Raw genomic sequence first — 20,352 nt, 5'->3', positions numbered from 1 at the left:
AAGGAATTAGCCTCAGAAACATGGTTCTGAACATGCTGCCAATTGCTCGCCTGGGAAACATGCAGAGAAGTCCAAGATAGTGTTTTTTAGACTGGCTGCCACGAGCTGAATCGAATGCAGCCAAGAGCGAGCGTCTAGGACTTACGGTTCAGGAGTTATTCACAGAAACATGGTTCTGAACATGCTGCCAATTGCTCGCCTGGGAAACATGCAGAGAAGTCCAAGATAGTGTTTTTTAGACTGGCTGCCACGAGCTGAATCGAATGCAGCCAAGAGCGAGCGTCTGTGACTTACGGTTCAGGAGTTATTCACAGAAACATGGTTCTGAACATGCTGCCAATTGCTCGCCTGGGAAACATGCAGAGAAGTCCAAGATAGTGTTTTTTAGACTGGCTGCCACGAGCTGAATCGAATGCAGCCAAGAGCGAGCGTCTAGGACTGACGGTTCAGGAGTTATTCACAGAAACATGGTTCTTTTACTGCCAGCCGCGAAAGCGAAAATAACCAAGATCGAGCGTCTAGGATTTACTTGTCAATAACTCGCCTGGGAAACATCCAGAGAAGTCAAACACAGTGCTCCTATACTAATTGCCAGGCGCTGAGACGAATGCCGCCAAGATCGAGCGTCTAGGACTTACGGTTAAGGAATTAGCCTCAGAAACATGGTTCTGAACATGCTGCCAATTGCTCGCCTGGGAAACATGCAGAGAAGTCCAAGATAGTGTTTTTTAGACTGGCTGCCACGAGCTGAATCGAATGCAGCCAAGAGCGAGCGTCTAGGACTTACGGTTCAGGAGTTATTCACAGAAACATGGTTCTGAACATGCTGCCAATTGCTCGCCTGGGAAACATGCAGAGAAGTCCAAGATAGTGTTTTTTAGACTGGCTGCCACGAGCTGAATCGAATGCAGCCAAGAGCGAGCGTCTAGGACTTACGGTTCAGGAGTTATTCACAGAAACATGGTTCTGAACATGCTGCCAATTGCTCGCCTGAGGGAAAACCATACTTAGATACAATAAAATTGGTAAAATCACCATTTTTGTGATTAAAATTTTTCCCTCCATTGTCAGTTTTCTAAGATTCCATAAACAAATTTTCTTATTAACTTTTTGTGCCACCAAGTCCCAACTGATAAAACCATTGTTTGACTCATTGAAGGAGACCCCTAAAATCTGTACAGACTCCGACACAGGGACTGGAATGTCCTGTAAAATCATATTGCCAATATTTAAAATATTACTTTTATTAAAATTGACTTTAAAACCGGAGGAGCAGCAAAATTGGTATATCTGTTGTAATGCTTTTTGCAGTGACGGGGCGTCCCTGCACAGGACCGCGACATCATCCATGTACCCCACTACTTTTCCCTCTAGTCCCCCCCCGCCCGGCAGGGGGACTCCACATATCTGCTTGTCATTCCTCAATCTGCAGAGTAGAGGCTCGATCGCACATATAAAAAGTAGTGGGGACAAGGGACACCCCTGCTTTACTCCGGAGTTTAAAAGGACATCCTGTGTCTTAAAACCCTTTACTAAAATCTTGCTCGTGCAATTTTCATAAAAGGCCTTCAGAGACTGTAAAAAACCTTCTGGTATACCCATCTTTTCTAAAACCTTAAAAAGATAAAAATGTGATACTCTATCAAAGGCTTTCTCGAAATCTATAGATAAAACCGCCAATCTGCCTTTTCTCTCCTTCGTATCACTAATAACATCTTTTAAAAGGTTTAAATTGTCCCATATGCTCCTCCCAGGTATCCCACAGACTTGGTTGGAGTGGACGATTTTCTCTATAACAGCCTTTAGCCTATTCGCGCAAATCTTGGCCATTATTTTGTAGTCTGCGTTTAGTAAGGTGATAGGCCTCCAGTTTTTAATATCGGTTTTGTCCCCCTTTTTATAAAGCAGGGACACCTCACCTTTCTTCCAGGACCCCGGGAGGGCTTTTGTTCTAAAAACTTGAGTAAAAAGGGAATAGAGATCCTCTTTTAAAACTCCATAAAATGTGACATAAAACTCTATGGGTATACCATCAGGGCCAGGGACTTTACCTGTTTTAAAACTCTTGATGGTATCTAAAATCTCCTGTTCCGTAATATCCTGTAATAAAAAATCTTTGGAGACAGGATTTAAAACAGCGTCAACCTCCTTCAATGAGTCATTCATCAAATCAACATTAACAAGTTTTGTATTAAAAAGATCCGCATAAAATCTGTGTACCTTTTTTAAAATATTGTCAGTGTTTGTATCTCCATCAATATTGTCTAACAGGGTATGCTTATCGTTAATTTTCTTAAAAAAGTACCTGGAGCAGGTCTCATTTTCCTCGAGGTGTTTAATTTTTGAACGAAAGACAATTTCCTTACCTCTCTGCTCCAGGCACTGGGAGATCTCCTTCCTAATCTCCATAATCTCCTCCTCCACCTGCATACCCTGTTCTCTGAACTTGTATTGGGTCTGCAGACGGGTATTCAAATTAGCAAAAAAATCCTGTTTTTCTTTTGCTTTTCTCCTTCCGATTTTTATGAAAAAGTCTCTTATTTTTATTTTTATTTTCTCCCACCATGAGACTATGGACATATTTGGATGTCTTACCCGTCTGCAGCCTTTATAAAAGGTAATAAAATCAGATAAAATTTGCGGATCATCTAAAAGGGAAACGTTCATTTTCCAGGCTTTTTTGACAGTATTTTTCCCAATATCATTTTTAACTTTAAAATACAATAATTTATGATCAGATAAAACATTGGGATTAAGATCACATTTAAAAGGCAGTACTTGATAAGAGCAGAATATAAAATCGATCCTGGAGCTACAGTTCACATTGCTCCAGGTGACGCCGGCCTCTGCAGATAAATTGCTGTTACATTTCTTAAAAACATCAGTAAGTTTAAAATCAGTAACTATATCTTTTAATAATGAGGAGGTTTTGTCATAATTCCTGCTTACTGAGTTAGAGAACCGGCGTTCCCCCTTTAAAATACAATTAAAATCACCCGCTAAAACAAGTGGCTCTGAATCGTTTAAAAAAAGGGGTAAAATCTCTAGCATTCTAGCTCTTTCATTCTTGTCCGAGGACCCATAAAAATTTAAAAACTGCCATCTAATACCGTCTATAAAAGCTTTGACCAATAAAATTCTACCTGGTAAAATTTCATTAAAACTGTCAATTAAAACGTTCCCTTTAAATAAAATGGCGACACCTGCGGCTCTGGAATCGTTAGACCCGGACCACACTGAAGGTCCGAGTCTCCAGTCTTCCTTATATTTGTTGTAGTTCGTGCGATGTGGGATACAGCATTCCTGTAGGAAAAAAACGGTGGCGGAAAAAATAGAAAGATAATCAAACAGGGCAGCTCTTCTCGTCTTGGAATGCACGCTCCTAACATTTAAGGAAATGCCACCTAACTCTGCCATGAGGAAAAGGGAAAAGAGACAGTCTTATGTAATCTTACCCGAGGTGGCCTCAGCAGTCCTCGGCGTTACCAGAGGCCTCACTCGAACTCACATCGCCCTCCGACTTCAAACCAACTGTATAAGTTGAGGAGATTGGAGAGGAACTCATGTCAGACAGCTGACCCCCCGCCATACCTGAGGCACTGATTGAAAATGGGTCCCAGATGGACTCCACGGGCAAGGTTTCTGGAGCATTTCGTATGGCAGCCTCCTCCCCTACGATAGGGGCAGGAAACGCACTCGCGGCCGTTTCAGGGACTTCTGTCACCTCAGAGGTAGCTATGCTTGTCTCCCCCAACTGGCGAGAAGGGGGGAGACCTTCAGCTGGTGCTTCCGGGGGCGCGTCAACTGGTTTCCCTGCTTTCGCTCTAGCAGGTACTCCCATCGGCACCCCCGCTGCCACCTCTGAGTACGCCCTACGCCTCTTAGACCTAGCTGACGCTCCGCCCGGGTCCTCTGCCTCAGGTACAGGCTGACCCAGCATCTCCTGCGGCCCAGGCGGATCAGCTTCATCCGAACTACCCATCTCCTCCGTTTCCTGAGGGGGCTTTTTCGTCCGCTGATCACTGGCTCTTCTCTTAAACCGCCTTTGCTCCTTTGGGTCACCTGTTTGGGGGGGTCTGCTGGAGGTGTCCATGTCATCTGCCTCTTCACCTCTTGGTTCCTCTCCTTGTGCGGGGGCGATCTGGCCTGCTGGCTGCTCTGGACGCCTCGGCCGGACCTCGGGTTGTTCCGATCTGTGGGGACAAGTAGCATATAGATGACCAACTCGGCTGCAAAAACGACACCTTTTCCCCAGAGGGCAAGTTTTGGCCTCGTGCTCAGAGCTGCCACAATTCCTACAGGTGCTTTCGCAGAACTCTTTGGTGTGACCGTACTTTTGACATTTTCTACAGAATGGAGGCATTCCTGTATAAAAAAGATCTCCTGCCATATCACCTAATTTAAAGCGTGCTGGCGGCAACATTATCCCCCCTGCTGTATTGGCATCTCTATAACAAGTTACTAAAAATCTCCACTTTGACGTCCAAACTCCAACTTCGTTCATTATTTTGCCAATACATTTTACACTTTTGAAATAGGGGGATAAAAAGGACATCACATCTTTTAAATCAGCAAACGGGCAGTACATTTTTATCACAATCATCTTAGTGATGTCCAACACATGTTCGTAAAATTCAATACCATCCAGTCTCGGATCGTTTTTTACCATGTATGCCGCCAGCAGATCTTGGAACACTCCATTCTGTACAAAAGTTATGTCATATGTTCTTCTCCTAGGATAGTCTTGTACCGCCAATATCTCCCGCTTCTGAATGTTGAAAATGCCAACAAGCACGGTCTCCACCAAGAACTTCAGGCCGCAGGTCGTCGCCTTCTCTTCTGATACAATAACACGGATTGTATTCTTTATCCGGGCATACGCCGGTATCTCACCAGGACTTTCGTCCATGGTGAGGGGATTTCTGGAAAGTTACGCCACCCGTTGGTGACGCAACATCTACGCAGCTTCCCCTTTTCGGCCGAAGCCTACACGGGGGATATGTGGATCGCAACTCGTTGCTCAGGACTAAGCCTCTCTCCCAAATAGCAGCACGGGGGTGAAGTCCAGGCGAACCTGGACGATCCCCCGAGGCCGAGAGAGAGGGTACCTGAGCACCTCCCAACTAAGACCAGGCAGCACTGACTACAAGTAACCAGCACTACACTTGATCTCAGCCAGAAGGCCGAGAAGCGATAACCCGAACGGGCCGCGCGTTGCCCGAGCCTGCCCGATACTGCTGTTCAGCCCTTGCAGCGATTCAGCCTACTTCTAGGCAATTCCATGGGGCCCTGCAGGCTCACACACTCACAGCTACACGGGAGGTGAATAAAGGCCGGAGAGGAAGCCAGACAGGATTTGCTTCTTTTGCTTGCACCACAATGCAGTGCTGAAAGAGGAGGAATCTACATAAAAACGCCTTCCTGGCAACGCCCAAATGCCCTGCTGCCATGCAGATAAACACTGGCAGCGGCAGCAAGTGCATGCCCACAGCTACCCCTTGTTACTTCACACCTTGTATCAGCTGTAATCCAGTCCAGTCCAGTGCTGCCTGCTGAGCAGCACTGACCAACACTGCCTGGGCCCAGGCTTTTATCTCTGAGGCCCCATTATGATGTCAGAAAGCTGGCTCTGGCTCCTCAGGGCTCCACTATGACACGTGCAAAGTTCCGTCTGAACTTTATATAAGACGGTGCGGCTCAGTCAGTCACTCAGTGTTGCCTGAGAGGGCAACACTGCAACAGCCGGCCGCCAGGCTGTCTTTTTTTGCACAGCTAGTTGCCTCCAGGAGGCCACAAGAGGGAGACAAGGGACTGCAAAATGGAAAATAAGCATCCACCAACTTTACAGACAACTTCTCCTTGCTCCTACAACCTCCATCCTTGCACAGTTTGTTATTCTTCTAGGTAACATAGTAACAAATCCAAATTGCTGCTCTCTTTGTAGGCAAGCAAGGCTTTGTTGCAACTGCAATTCTTACTCCTTCTTGAAATGTAGGGACGACAGTACATTCCATCACATCCATCTAGTGTACACAGGTAGGTCCATTATGGCAGGCGGGCGGCTTTAATGGCTGTTTGCTGTTCCCCTACTCCACTCCACTATTTGACTGTGGTGCTGCATCAATCAGTGGCTGGCTCAGGTGCAGCTCTTTAACTTACCTAAAAGGGAGGGCGGAGAGAAGACAAGGAAGGTGAATGAGCTGTTCCAATGTGAAATGCCGGAAACACAGACACACAGACGACACAAAACAAGAGGTGGCAATGTATTCATTAATTGCATTTAATCAATTAGCTCATTATCACTCATGCATTGTCCAACAGGTGTTGAAATAATGGGATTAAAAGGGGAGATCCCTTCAGAAAGACAGAAACAATGGGAAACACAAAAAACACTTTTGGAATCTGATTTTAGTCAACACATAAGGAAAGGGTGCACCGGTCCTGGAAATACTGCAATACCAGGTCAATGCGTGGAGTGGACAGAGCAAGCTCTATTTCCATCTCCCTGTTCTAAAAATCCATTTAATATATGGTCCCCAGATAGGGGACGTATCAGATATTAAACTGATAAGAACAGATTTTTTTGAGTTGACTACCCCAACAAAGGAGGTAACCGTTTATTTAAAATTTTGAACAGATTTACAGAAAATCAATACGTTTTTACAAAAGAAATTTACATAAATTTACAACCATGGTTTAATACAAATAAATACAAATTGTCATATAAAACAATTTATAAAAGGGCACTTGGTGGCATCATATTATGGAACTCCATTCACTTAAAAACCATTTTCTACATAAAACAGGAGAGAGTTTTTTATCTAAAAGAAAATATTTGTACATTTCATTAAGACAAATGGCTAAAACATCTTCCACAGCTAAAACTTCATGCTTAAATAATAAAATGTTTCTGGCCGCCCACAGAGCTGCTTTTACGCAGTTGGTGATCTTCCATGCCATCATTTTTCGAGTCTGTGTTGGGCATTCCAGGCATCCATATAAAACGCCATCACTTGTGTATCTCCGAAGTCCTGTAATCTTCTGTACCAAGGGGAGGATTCTTGTCCATATCGATTTCGCGTAAAAACATTCCCAGAATAGGTGGTAGACTGTCTCGTCATCTCTACATCCTCCCCTTGGACACGCAGCCGAGTTGGTCAGTCCCCTTCGATGCTGGAATGCCCGGCATGGAAGACACTCGTGGGCACAGCTCCAGGCCAGATCTTTCTGTGGGTTAAAAAGATATTTAGCGCTCACCATCTTCCATATTTCTTTGCATTTTTGTTCATTAAAATTACTGATGGGAGCTACTAAAACATTTTCTTTTATCTTTTTTAAAATTCCTTTACTATTTTTTACTTCGTTAATATTTTTGTCTTTTAAGTTAAAAAGGTTTACAATTTTTTCTAAAATCTTATACTGGCCAGAAAGGTTAAAAGCATACGGGGAGCTTAAAACCGTGGAGAACCAACCGTTCCTCCTCATAAAATAACCTGTGTTAAAACGTATAAAATATGACCAGTAATGTTCCTTAAAAACTGCATTAAGACATAAAGTAAAAAATTTTATTAAAAGGAATGCTTTTATATCGGGGAAATCTTTCCCCCCCATTGGTTTGGGTAATATTACCTTCTCTCTCCTGAGCTTTTCCATCCTGGAGTTCCATAAAAATGTGAAACATGCTTTAATTATTTTTTTCAATAAAATCTCAGGGGGAGGGAATACCATACTTAGATATAATAAAATAGGTAAAATCACCATTTTTGTAATTAAAACCTTTCCCTCCATTGTTAACTTTCTCATGTTCCACATGCAAATTTTCTGATTAACTTTTTGTGCCACCAAGTCCCAACTGGTAAAACCATTATTTGACTCATTGAAGGAGACTCCTAAAATTTGTACAGACTCTGACACAGGGACTGGAATGTCCATTAAAACCATTTTGCCGATATTTAAGATGTTACTTTTATTAAAATTTACTAAAAAACCGGAGGAGCAACAGAATTGGTAAATCTGTTTAAAGGATTTCTGTAATGACAGGGTGTCCCTGCAAAGGACCGCGACATCGTCCATGTACCCCACCACTTTAGCCTCTAGTCCCCCCCCGCCCGGCAGGGGGACTCCGCTTATCTGCTTATCCTTTCTTAACCTGCAGAGTAGAGGCTCGATCGCACAAATAAAAAGTAGTGGGGACAAGGGACACCCCTGCTTCACTCCGGAATTTAAAAGGACATCCTGTGTCTTAAAACCCTTTACTAAAATTTTACTAGTACAATTTTCATAAAAGGCCTTCAGAGACTGTAAAAAACCTTCCGGTATACCCATTTTTTCTAAAACCTTAAAAAGATAAAAATGTGACACTCTATCGAAGGCTTTCTCAAAATCTATAGATAAAATTGCCATTTTACCTCCTCTCTCTTTCGTGTCACTGATCACATCTTTTAAAAGGTTTAAATTATCCCATATACTCCTCCCGGGTATCCCACAGACCTGATTGGAGTGTATGATCTGGCCTATCACTGCTTTTAATCTGTTCGCACATATCTTCGCCATTATTTTGTAGTCAGAGTTTAGCAAAGTGATAGGCCTCCAATTTTTAATGTCTGTTTTGTCCCCCTTTTTGTAAAGCAGGGACACCTCGCCTTTCTTCCAGGACCCCGGGAGGGCTTTTGTTCTAAAAACTTGGGTAAAAAGAGGGTGGAGATCCTCTTTTAAAATACCATAAAATATAACATAGAATTCTATAGGTATACCGTCAGGGCCAGGGACTTTACCTGTTTTAAAACTCTTTGTAGTTTCTAAAATCTCCTGTTCCGTAATATCCTGTAATAAAAACACTTGGGAAGCAGGATCTAAAACAGCATCCACCTCCTTCAATGAGTCGTTCATAAAATCAACATCAACATGTTTTGTATTAAAAAGATCCGCATAAAAACCGTGCACCTTTTTTAAAATGTTTTGGGTATTTGTTTCCCCATCTATCTCATTTAACAGGGTATGCTTATCATTTATTTTCTTGAAGAAGTACCTGGAGCAGGTCTCATTTTCTTCAAGATGTTTTACCTTAGAGCGAAAGATTATCTCCTTTCCCCTCTGCTCCAGGCACTGGGAGATTTCTTTTTTAATTTCGGTGATCTCTTTCTCCACCTGCATACCCTGTTCTCTGAACTTGTATTGGGTCTGCAGACGGGTATTTAAATTAGCATAAAATTCAAATTTTTCTTTGGCTTTCTTCATCCCAGCTTTAATAAAAAAATCTCTTATCTTTATTTTCATTTTCTCCCACCAGGAAACAATTAGCATATTGGGATGTCTTACCCGTCTGCAGCCCTTATAAAAGGTGATAAAATCGGATAAAATTTGCGGATCCTCTAAAAGGGATACGTTTAATTTCCAGGCTTTCTTCGGAGTTCTCCTTTGATCGTTCAAATTAACTTTAAAATATAAAAGTTTATGGTCAGAAAACACGTTAGAATTAAGATCACATTTAAAAGGCAGTATTTGATAAGAGCAAAAAATAAAATCAATCCTGGAGCTGCAGTTTACATTGCTCCAGGTGACGCCGTCCTCTTCAGGTAGATCCCTATTGCATTTTTTAAAAACATCAGTAAGTTTAAAATCCACTGTAATATCTTTTAAAATAGACGGGGTTTTATCATAGTTTCGACTTACTGAATTCGAGAACCGGCGTTCCCCCTTTAAAATACAATTAAAATCACCAGCTAAAATAAGTGGTTCTGAATCATTGATAAAAAGGGGTAAAATTTCTAGCATTTTTGCTCTTTCCTTCTTGTCTGTAGAACCATAAAAGTTTAAAAACTGCCATCTAACACCGTTTATAAAAGCTTTGACCATTAAAATTCTGCCTGGTAAAATTTCATAAAAACGATCAATTAAAACGTTCCCTTTGAATAAAATGGCGACACCTGCGGCTTTGGATTCATTGGACCCGGACCACACTGAAGGTCCGAGTCTCCAGTCTTCCTCATATTTTTTATAATTCATGCGGTGAGGTATGCAGCATTCCTGTAGGAAAAACACTGAGGCGGTAAAAACAGAAAGGTAGTTGAAAAGGGCAGCTCTTCTTGTCTGTGAGTGCACGCTTCTTACATTAAGGGAAAGACCACATAACTCAGCCATGAGGAAAAGGGAGAGAGACAGTCTATTTTTATCTTACCCGAGGAGGCCTCAGCAGTCCTCCGCGTCGCCAGACACCCCACTCGAGCTCTCATCATCATATTTCCTCGAGTCAAATGTACGCATCGATGAGGTTTGAGAGGAAGACCCGTCACTCAGCTGACCCCCCATACCTAAGGCGCTTCTTGAAAATGGGTCCCAGACGGACTCAACGGGTAAGATTCCGCAATCTTTGGCAGCGTCCTCCCCTTCTATAGGGGCAGGAATCGCGCTTCTGGACGTCTCAGGGACCACGCTTACCTCGGAGGCAGCTGTCCCTATATCCCCCAACTGTCTGGAAGGGGGGGGACCTTCAGTTGTCGCTTCCGGGGGCACGTCAACTGGTTTCCCTGCCTTCAACCTGGCAGGTACTCCCATCGGCACCCCCGCTGCCACCTCCGAGTACGCCCTACGTCTCTTAGTGAGCGCTGCCGCTCCGCCCGGGACCTCTGCCTCAGGTACAGGCTGACCCAGCATCTCTTGCAGGCCAGTAGGATCAGCTTCATCCGAACTATCCTGCGCCCCAGTCTCCTGGGGGGGCTCTTTCGTCCGCTGATCACTGGCTCTGCGTTTTTGTCGCCTCTGCTCTTTAGGGTCACCTGTTTGGGGGGGTCTGCTGGAGGTATCCATTTCGTCTTGCTCACCTCCTTGGGGTTCCTCTCTTTGTACGGGGGTGATCTGGCCTGCGGGCCGCTCGGGACGCCTTGGCCGGTCCTCAGGTTGTTCCAACTCCTTAGATCTGTGGGGACAAGTAGCATAGAGGTGACCAACTCGGCTGCAAAAACGGCACCTTTTCCCCAGAGGGCAAGTTTTGGTCTCGTGCTCAGAGCTGCCGCAGTTCCTACAGGTGCTGTCACAAGACTCCTTGGTGTGACCGTACTTTTGGCACTTCCTACAGAATGGAGGCATCCCTGAAAAATAAAAGTCTCCGGCCATATCACCTATTTTAAAACGTGCTGGCGGCAACATTATCCCTCCTGTAAAATTGGCATCTTTATAACATGTTACATTGAATCTCCACTTTGAGGTCCATACACCAACCTCATTCATGACTTTGCCAATACATTTCACAGTTTTAAAATAAGGGAATAAAAAGGACATCACTTCTTTTAAGTCGGCAAAAGGGCAGTACATCTTTATAACTATCATTTTAGTGATGTCCATAACGTGCTCATAAAAATCAACACCGTCCAGTCTCGGGTCATTTTTTACCGTATAAGCCGCCAGCAGATCTCGGAATACTCCATTCTGTATGAAAGTAACGTCGTATGTCCTCCTTCTTGGGTAATCCTGCACCGCCAAAATTTCTCGCTTCTGGATGTTGAAGATACCAACAAGTACGGTCTCCACCACGAATTTTAAGCCGCAGGTCGTCGCCTTCTCCTCCGATAGCACTACACGAATTGTGTTTTTAATCCGGGCATAAGCCGGTATCTCACATGGATCCTCGTCCATGGTGAGTAAGGTTTTTTGGGATCGTTACGCTACTCCTTAGTAGGCGCAACTTTGGGCGCAACTCCCCTTTTCGGTCGAAACCTACACGGGGGTATATGGATCGCAACCCGTTGCTCAGGACTAAGCCTCTCTCCCAAATAGCAGCACGGGGGTGAAGTCCAGGCGAACCTGGACGATCCCCCGAGGCCGAGAGAGAGGGTACCTGAGCACCTCCTAACCAAGACCAGGCAGCACTGACTACAAGTAATCAGAACTACACTTGATCTCAGCCAGAAGGCCGAGAAGCGATAACCCGAACGGGCCGCGCGTTGCCCGAGCCTGCCCGATACTGCTGTTCAGCCCTTGCAGCGATTCAGCCTACTTCTAGGCAATTCCATGGGGCCCTGCAGGCTCACACACTCACAGCTACACGGGAGGTGAATAAAGGCCGGAGAGGAAGCCAGACAGGATTTGCTTCTTTTGCTTGCACCACAATGCAGTGCTGAAAGAGGAGGAATCTACATAAAAACGCCTTCCTGGCAACGCCCAAATGCCCTGCTGCCATGCAGATAAACACTGGCAGCGGCAGCAAGTGCATGCCCACAGCCACCCCTTGTTCCTTCACACCTTGTATCAGCTGTAATCCAGTCCAGTCCAGTGCTGCCTGCTGAGCAGCACTGACCAACACTGCCTGGGCCCAGGCTTTTATCTCTGAGGCCCAATTATGATGTCAGAAAGCTGGCTCTGGCTCCTCAGGGCTCCACTATGACACGTGCAAAGTTCCGTCTGAACTTTATATAAGACGGTGCGGCTCAGTCAGTCACTCAGTGTTGCCTGAGAGGGCAACACTGCAACAGCCGGCCGCCAGGCTGTCTTTTTTTGCACAGCTAGTTGCCTCCAGGAGGCCACAAGAGGGAGACAAGGGACTGCAAAATGGAAAATAAGCATCCACCAACTTTACAGACAACTTCTCCTTGCTCCTACAACCTCCATCCTTGCACAGTTTGTTATTCTTCTAGGTAACATAGTAACAAATCCAAATTGCTGCTCTCTTTGTAGGCAAGCAAGGCTTTGTTGCAACTGCAATTCTTACTCCTTCTTGAAATGTAGGGACGACAGTACATTCCATCACATCCATCTAGTGTACACAGGTCCATTGTGGCGGGCGGGCGGGCGGCTTTAATGGCTGTTTGCTGTTCCCCTACTCCACTCCACTATTTGACTGTGGTGCTGCATCAATCAGTGGCTGGCTCAGGTGCAGCTCTTTAACTTACCTAAAAGGGAGGGCGGAGAGAAGACAAGGAAGGTGAATGAGCTGTTCCAATGTGAAATGCCGGAAACACAGACACACAGACGACACAAAACAAGAGGTGGCAATGTATTCATTAATTGCATTTAATCAATTAGCTCATTATCACTCATGCATTGTCCAACAGGTGTTGAAATAATGGGATTAAAAGGGGAGATCCCTTCAGAAAGACAGAAACAATGGCAAACACAAAAAACACTTTTGGAATCTGATTTTAGTCAACACATAAGGAAAGGGTGCACCGGTCCTGGAAATACTGCAATACCAGGTCAATGCGTGGAGTGGACAGAGCAAGCTCTATTTCCATCTCCCTGTTCTAAAAATCCATTTAATATATGGTCCCCAGATAGGGGACGTATCAGATATTAAACTGATAAGAACAGATACTACACTTGATATTAGCCAAAAGGCCGAGAAGCGATAACCCGAACGGGCCGCGCGTTGCCCGAGCCTGCCCGATACTGCTGTTCAGCCCTTGCAGCGATTCAGCCTACTTCTAGGCAATTCCATGGGGCCCTGCAGGCTCACACACTCACAGCTACACGGGAGGTGAATAAAGGCCGGAGAGGAAGCCAGACAGGATTTGCTTCTTTTGCTTGCACCACAATGCAGTGCTGAAAGATGAGGAATCTACGATTCAGCCTACTTCTAGGCAATTCCATGGGGCCCTGCAGGCTCACACACTCACAGCTACACGGGAGGTGAATAAAGGCCGGAGAGGAAGCCAGACAGGATTTGCTTCTTTTGCTTGCACCACAATGCAGTGCTGAAAGAGGAGGAATCTACATAAAAACGCCTTCCTGGCAACGCCCAAATGCCCTGCTGCCATGCAGATAAACACTGGCAGCGGCAGCAAGTGCATGCCCACAGCCACCCCTTGTTCCTTCACACCTTGTATCAGCTGTAATCCAGTCCAGTCCAGTGCTGCCTGCTGAGCAGCACTGACCAACACTGCCTGGGCCCAGGCTTTTATCTCTGAGGCCCCATTATGATGTCAGAAAGCTGGCTCTGGCTCCTCAGGGCTCCACTATGACACGTGCAAAGTTCCGTCTGAACTTTATATAAGACGGTGCGGCTCAGTCAGTCACTCAGTGTTGCCTGAGAGGGCAACACTGTAACAGCCGGCCGCCAGGCTGTGTTTTTTTTGCACAGCTAGTTGCCTCCAGGAGGCCACAAGAGGGAGACAAGGGACTGCAAAATGGAAAATAAGCATCCACCAACTTTACAGACAACTTCTCCTTGCTCCTACAACCTCCATCCTTGCACAGTTTGTTATTCTTCTAGGTAACATAGTAACAAATCCAAATTGCTGCTCTCTTTGTAGGCAAGCAAGGCTTTGTTGCAACTGCAATTCTTACTCCTTCTTGAAATGTAGGGACGACAGTACATTCCATCACATCCATCTAGTGTACACAGGTAGGTCCATTGTGGCGGGCGGGCGGGCGGCTTTAATGGCTGTTTGCTGTTCCCCTACTCCACTCCACTATTTGACTGTGGTGCTGCATCAATCAGTGGCTGGCTCAGGTGCAGCTCTTTAACTTACCTAAAAGGGAGGGCGGAGAGAAGACAAGGAAGGTGAATGAGCTGTTCCAATGTGAAATGCCGGAAACACAGACACACAGACGACACAAAACAAGAGGTGGCAATGTATTCATTAATTGCATTTAATCAATTAGCTCATTATCACTCATGCATTGTCCAACAGGTGTTGAAATAATGGGTTTAAAAGGGGAGATCCCTTCAGAAAGACAGAAACAATGGCAAACACAAAAAACACTTTTGGAATCTGATTTTAGTCAACACATAAGGAAAGGGTGCACCGGTCCTGGAAATACTGCAATACCAGGTCAATGCGTGGAGTGGACAGAGCAAGCTCTATTTCCATCTCCCTGTTCTAAAAATCCATTTAATATATGGTCCCCAGATAGGGGACGTATCAGATATTAAACTGATAAGAACAGATTTTTTCTTTTGAATTTAACTAAGTCTAATCAAACTAATTTCTTAAGAACAAGGTCTAGTATAACATCTTCCAACAACTAAAGTGCCATGTGCTCTGTGCTCTTCTTTTCCCTAAACGTTTCTTGTCTAGCAGGTAATATAAATACAGTTCACTGATTGCTAATTTTATACACTCTTTTTCGCTAATATAATCTCTCTTGAACAATAAAATATTTCTGGTTTTCCATAGTGCGTTTTTTATGCAGTTTATAGTGCACCATAAAACTCTTTCTTTTTCTTTTGGCAGTGTCTCATGAATACCATAAAAAATCACTTCAAAGTTTAAAAAGCTAAGACCAGTTAAGAATTTTAAAAGTTCTCCACATTCTTTCCAAACAGTCTGTGCAAATGGACAATTCCAGAATATGTGCAAGGTCGTCTCATCATAGCAGCATTGTTGTCTAGGGCAGACACTGAAATTGCTCAATCCCCTTCTGTGCTGGAAAAATCTGGTGGGCAGACAGTCATGAACCATCATCCAGGCAATGTCTTTGTGGCTGTTTGTAAGGTAGGGTGCATTAACTTTTTCCCATATAGCAGCGCTTCTGTTGAAAGAAAAGTTAGAAATGGGTGTCATTGTATCTTTTTTCTTTATTTCTAGGGACAATTTCCTCGGATTTTTCAAAGTCTCCACCTCAAAGGACTCAAGGTTATGTTGTTTTATTACCTTTTCTAAAATAATATATTGCTTGGGTGGAAATATTAAAACTGGACTAGATAATGACATAGAAATCCACTTGCGTCGCCTAAAAATATGTCCTGCAGCATATCGTAAAAAATAGGACCAATTATTACATAAAGACACACTTTTAAAACAGAGGCTAAAAAACGTAGAATATAGAAAAAGTTTTACATTTGGCACATCTTTACCACCTTTACTAAGTGATTTAAACATTGTCTGTCTATTTAGCTTTTCGAATTTCGAACTCCATACGAATTGGAATAGCATTCTTTGAAGTCTTTTAACAGTTAACTCATTCGGTGGAAACACAAAACTCAAGTACAGCATAATCGGAAGCAGAATGGCTTTTATGACAAGAATTTTCCCACTCAAGGTAAGTTTTCTCAACATCCATAAATCTATTTTCGTTTGTAACTTGTTTTTTACGTCTTCCCAGCTTTGCGCACCATTATTTTGTTGATCGAAGATTACGCCTAAAACTTTAATTTGGTCGGTTTGCATTTTTAAGCTAGGCATAAAAAAATCAGTCCAATCTCCAATCGTAAAACAACTACTTTTGTCAATATTAAGTTTGAAAGCAGAGGCTAGGCAAAAAAATTCTGTAATTCTTATCGCTCGTCTAAGGGCAACCTGTGATGAACAGAAGATAGAGATATCGTCCATATAGCCCATGACTTTAACTTCGTTCCCACCACCTCCGGGTAGGGGAACACCTCTGACAACCTTGTCTTTTCTGATCATTGACAGAAGCGGTTCAATGGCACATATAAATAGTATGGGTGACAAGGGGCACCCCTGTTTAACTCCTGAGTGCAGTTTAACTTTATCTGTTAGCGAGCCGTTGACTAATATTCTGCTAAAAGAGTTTTTGTATAAAAGCGCAATTTGTCGTATAAAAGCATCTGGAAAACACATCTTTTTTAAAACTAACCATAAAAACCTATGAGACACACGATCAAATGCCTTCTGAAAATCTAATGACAAGATGGCTAAATTCTGCTGTCTATCTTGCTGGTACCAAATTACATCTCTGATGGTGTTTAGATGTTCTGTCACACTTCTCCCTGGTACTGCACAAACTTGGTCCATATTTATAACTTGGCTTAAAACCCCTTTAAAACGGTTAACTAAAATTTTGGACATAATTTTGTAATCCACGTTGAGAAGCGTAATTGGTCTCCAGTTTTCTAACCGAGATTTTTCTCCTTTTTTATGAATTAGAGATACGAGTCCACTTCTCCAGGATAGTGGTAGCAGATCACTTTTAAAGGCTTCCTTAATAACAAGATAAAAGTCCACACTTAAAATGTCCCAAAATTCCCTATAAAATTCTACGGGAAGACCGTCATATCCCGGGGTTTTTCCATATAAAAAGCTTTTGACAGCAGCATGAAGTTCTTCAGAAGTAATGTCCTTACATAACAGTTCTTGGTCGGTTTTGGATAAAGTGCAATCTAGAGTGTTAATAGCATCCTCAGTAAAAGACAAGTCTATAGGTTTGTCGCTAAAAAGTTCTTGATAAAAGCTTTGAGCTTTGGCAAGCATACCGTCTGCTGTTGTTTCGCCTTCCAGCTCCTTAATCATCTCTTTGGTGCTGACGGTTTTTTTGAAGAAATATCTAGAGCATTTTTCATTTTTCTCAAGAATTTCAATTTTTGAGCTGAAGATGATTTCTTTCCCTTTGTTCTCAATTTCTTTTGCGATTTGTTCCTTTACATTTATAATTAAGTCTTCCATGTCTATACCAGCACTTCTAAGTTTGTAGTACGTTTGTAGCTTGGTGTTGAGTGTGTTGTGCCACTTCGTCTTCTCTCTTGCTCTCGCAATGCTTTTTTTGACAAAGAATTCTTTGATTTTATTTTTGGCGTATTCCCACCACTCTAGCATGGAAGCGTAATTTTTCTGTTTACTTTTTAAATGGTTATAATGGTTTAAAAAATCTGTCTTTATTGCAGTTTCTTGAAGTAGCGTTGTATTGAGTCTCCAGACTCCTCTGCCTTTGACAAGTCTGGGGACTTCTAATTGTGTCTGAATCATTTTGTGGTCTGAAAAAATATTGGAAATTAACAAAGATGATTTTGGAATAATTTGCTCTGTAACAAAAGTAAAGTCAATTCTGGACTTCGTAACAGCATTTTCCCAGGTGTAACCCGGGTCAGATTTTTGCAGGTCTCTCCAGGTGTCTTTTAGTTTAAAGTCTATGAGCAGGTCTTTTAACTGTTTCTCTGTTTTGTCTTTTTTTGGCTCTCCAGTGCTACCTTCTCTCTTCTCACCAGATAAGATACAATTAAAGTCGCCAGCTATTATTAGCGGGGATGAACCAGGTAAGTAGCATTGTGTATCCTCCAACAACTGCGACCTTTCTTCTTTTACAGGCGAGGCATAAACACAGAGAAGTCTTAAGTCCACCCCATGATGGGTTATATTAGCAAACAGAGCTCTTCCGGGCATAACTTCCTTGAATGCATTGACTTTGAACTCCTTAGACTTAAACAATATTCCAACACCGGTTGATCTGGTTTCATTATCTCCAGACCATATGGAATTGCCCAAAGTCCAATCTTGTCTTAGAGTTGCATAGTTCATGTCAAAATCTATTCCGCATTCCTGTACGAAAAAAATGTCTGAGTCTACTGTAGATAAATACGAAAATAAAGCGGCCCGCCTTGTCGGACCCTTTAGACTCCTCACATTGAGTGAGGAAATTTTAATGCTGTTTGCCATAGATCATTCGGATTAGTGGGCACTACTATCCGAATCTGACATGAAGCCCACTGGGGTGCAGGGGCTAGACACGTCTTCTGAATCCGAAAATTCAATATTGGCAGGATCGGATGGTGGGGGTTTTGCCGGAGGCGGTTTTGCTGGAGGTTGCTTTGCCGGAGGTGTCAGTTTAGCCAGTGTCACTAGGGGCTTATATTGAGGCGTGCTGGACCTTTTAGAGCCAACACTTGATCCCTCTTCCTCAGGTTTTCTTTTCCTCTGCACTTCTAGATCCATGGCTTCTTCCAGACTGTGACCCTTGGCCTCTGTAGAAGATCTCTCCCCCACTTTGGCTTCGGGTTTCACCTGTCTCATGATCTTAGCCTTCTCTAGATCTTCAGAGTTTTTTGGACCAAGACCTTTGGCTGCCACAGACGATCTCTCCCCTGCTTTAGCCTCAGGTCTCACAGGATCAGCATTCTCCAATCCATCAGGGCAATCCGACCAGACAGCCGGAGCACCCACGTCAGGTAAGCCTTCTCCTTGCGGAGATTTCGCCGCTGGCCTCTGCGCTGAAGATGTCCCAGCAGATGTCCCTGGCTGCCCTCTGACTGCATCTGCATAAGAGCCAGTTTTCTTCAAAGGGCAGTCCCGAAAGGCATGCCCTGGTACACGGCAAATGTTGCAGACCATCACATTTGGACAACTGAAAGTTGCGTGGCCCTTCTGGTAACACTTTTTACAAACTGCCACCTCTTCTGGGCAGTTCTCATACGTATGCCCAAAGTCCATACATTTCCGGCAAAACAAAGGCATGTTAGGATAAAACAGACGTCCTCTGTCTCTGCCAATTAAGAATCCTGAAGGGGGGTGATGGTATCCCCCAATTCCTTCTGAGTCTTCCTTCAGCTTGACAAAAAACTTATATTTTCCTGTTCACAGCTTCTCAGAGTTCAGGACTTTGTGGGAAAAGCGCACTGAGGCGCAATGTCTCTGAAGAAAGAAGCTGATGTCATCCAGGAGCACATGGGGATTACTCATATGAACCACCAGAGGCTTTTCTTCAGTGGTAAACAGAATAACAAAGACTAGACCTTTAAGGTCTTCCTCACCCAACTTCAACCTGATGGTCCTGTACAAGCTTTGACAAGCAGCTTCCGACACCAGGGTAAGGGTATAGCGACCTGGAGCATCTTGGAGAGCTAGGATGTCTTCTCTCTTTATCCCAAGGGTCTCCAGCAAAACTCGCCTCATGAAGAAACCCAGCTGGAACTTGTCTCTGGCATCATCTCCAACCTCGATCTTGAAGGAATCCTTTATCTTCAGTTCATCGGATCTTGAAAAACGCATAGTAGCCTCCATCCTCGCTTTGTGGGGATCGCCTTCTCCTCGAATTATCCTCGCAGGTCCTCTCCTTATAGCAGCATAGGGCTTAAGATGGCGAACCACCGATGCCCTATGGCCAAGAGCTCGACAAGCTTTGGAAAGACGTTTCAGTCAGACACGAGATCTGAGCCAAAAGACCGAGAAGCGATAACCCGAACGGGCCGCGCGTTGCCCGAGCCTGCCCGATACTGCTGTTCAGCCCTTGCAGCGATTCAGCCTACTTCTAGGCAATTCCATGGGGCCCTGCAGGCTCACACACTCACAGCTACACGGGAGGTGAATAAAGGCCGGAGAGGAAGCCAGACAGGATTTGCTTCTTTTGCTTGCACCACAATGCAGTGCTGAAAGAGGAGGAATCTACATAAAAACGCCTTCCTGGCAACGCCCAAATGCCCTGCTGCCATGCAGATAAACACTGGCAGCGGCAGCAAGTGCATGCCCACAGCCACCCCTTGTTCCTTCACACCTTGTATCAGCTGTAATCCAGTCCAGTCCAGTGCTGCCTGCTGAGCAGCACTGACCAACACTGCCTGGGCCCAGGCTTTTATCTCTGAGGCCCCATTATGATGTCAGAAAGCTGGCTCTGGCTCCTCAGGGCTCCACTATGACACGTGCAAAGTTCCGTCTGAACTTTATATAAGACGGTGCGGCTCAGTCAGTC

General features: G+C 44.1%; 3 non-coding genes across 3 annotated transcripts; all 3 read right to left on the bottom strand.

The window, feature by feature from the left end:
* Positions 1-6,425: 6,425 nt before the first annotated feature.
* On the bottom strand, positions 6,426-6,613 carry LOC142706739 (U2 spliceosomal RNA). The gene has a single exon (XR_012868466.1). It is a non-coding gene; the product is annotated as a U2 spliceosomal RNA (small nuclear RNA).
* A 6,537-nt stretch (positions 6,614-13,150) lies between these two features.
* LOC142706730 (U2 spliceosomal RNA) lies at positions 13,151-13,341 on the bottom strand. The gene has a single exon (XR_012868458.1). It is a non-coding gene; the product is annotated as a U2 spliceosomal RNA (small nuclear RNA).
* Positions 13,342-14,728: 1,387 nt separating this feature from the next.
* Positions 14,729-14,919, bottom strand: LOC142706731 (U2 spliceosomal RNA). The gene has a single exon (XR_012868459.1). It is a non-coding gene; the product is annotated as a U2 spliceosomal RNA (small nuclear RNA).
* Positions 14,920-20,352: the final 5,433 nt, after the last annotated feature.

Source organism: Rhinoderma darwinii, unplaced genomic scaffold, assembly GCF_050947455.1.
Source record: "Rhinoderma darwinii isolate aRhiDar2 unplaced genomic scaffold, aRhiDar2.hap1 Scaffold_3434, whole genome shotgun sequence".
NCBI lineage: Eukaryota > Metazoa > Chordata > Amphibia > Anura > Rhinodermatidae > Rhinoderma > Rhinoderma darwinii.
Note: the sequence above shows the minus strand (reverse complement) of the source record. Positions and strands in the feature narration are given on the sequence as shown.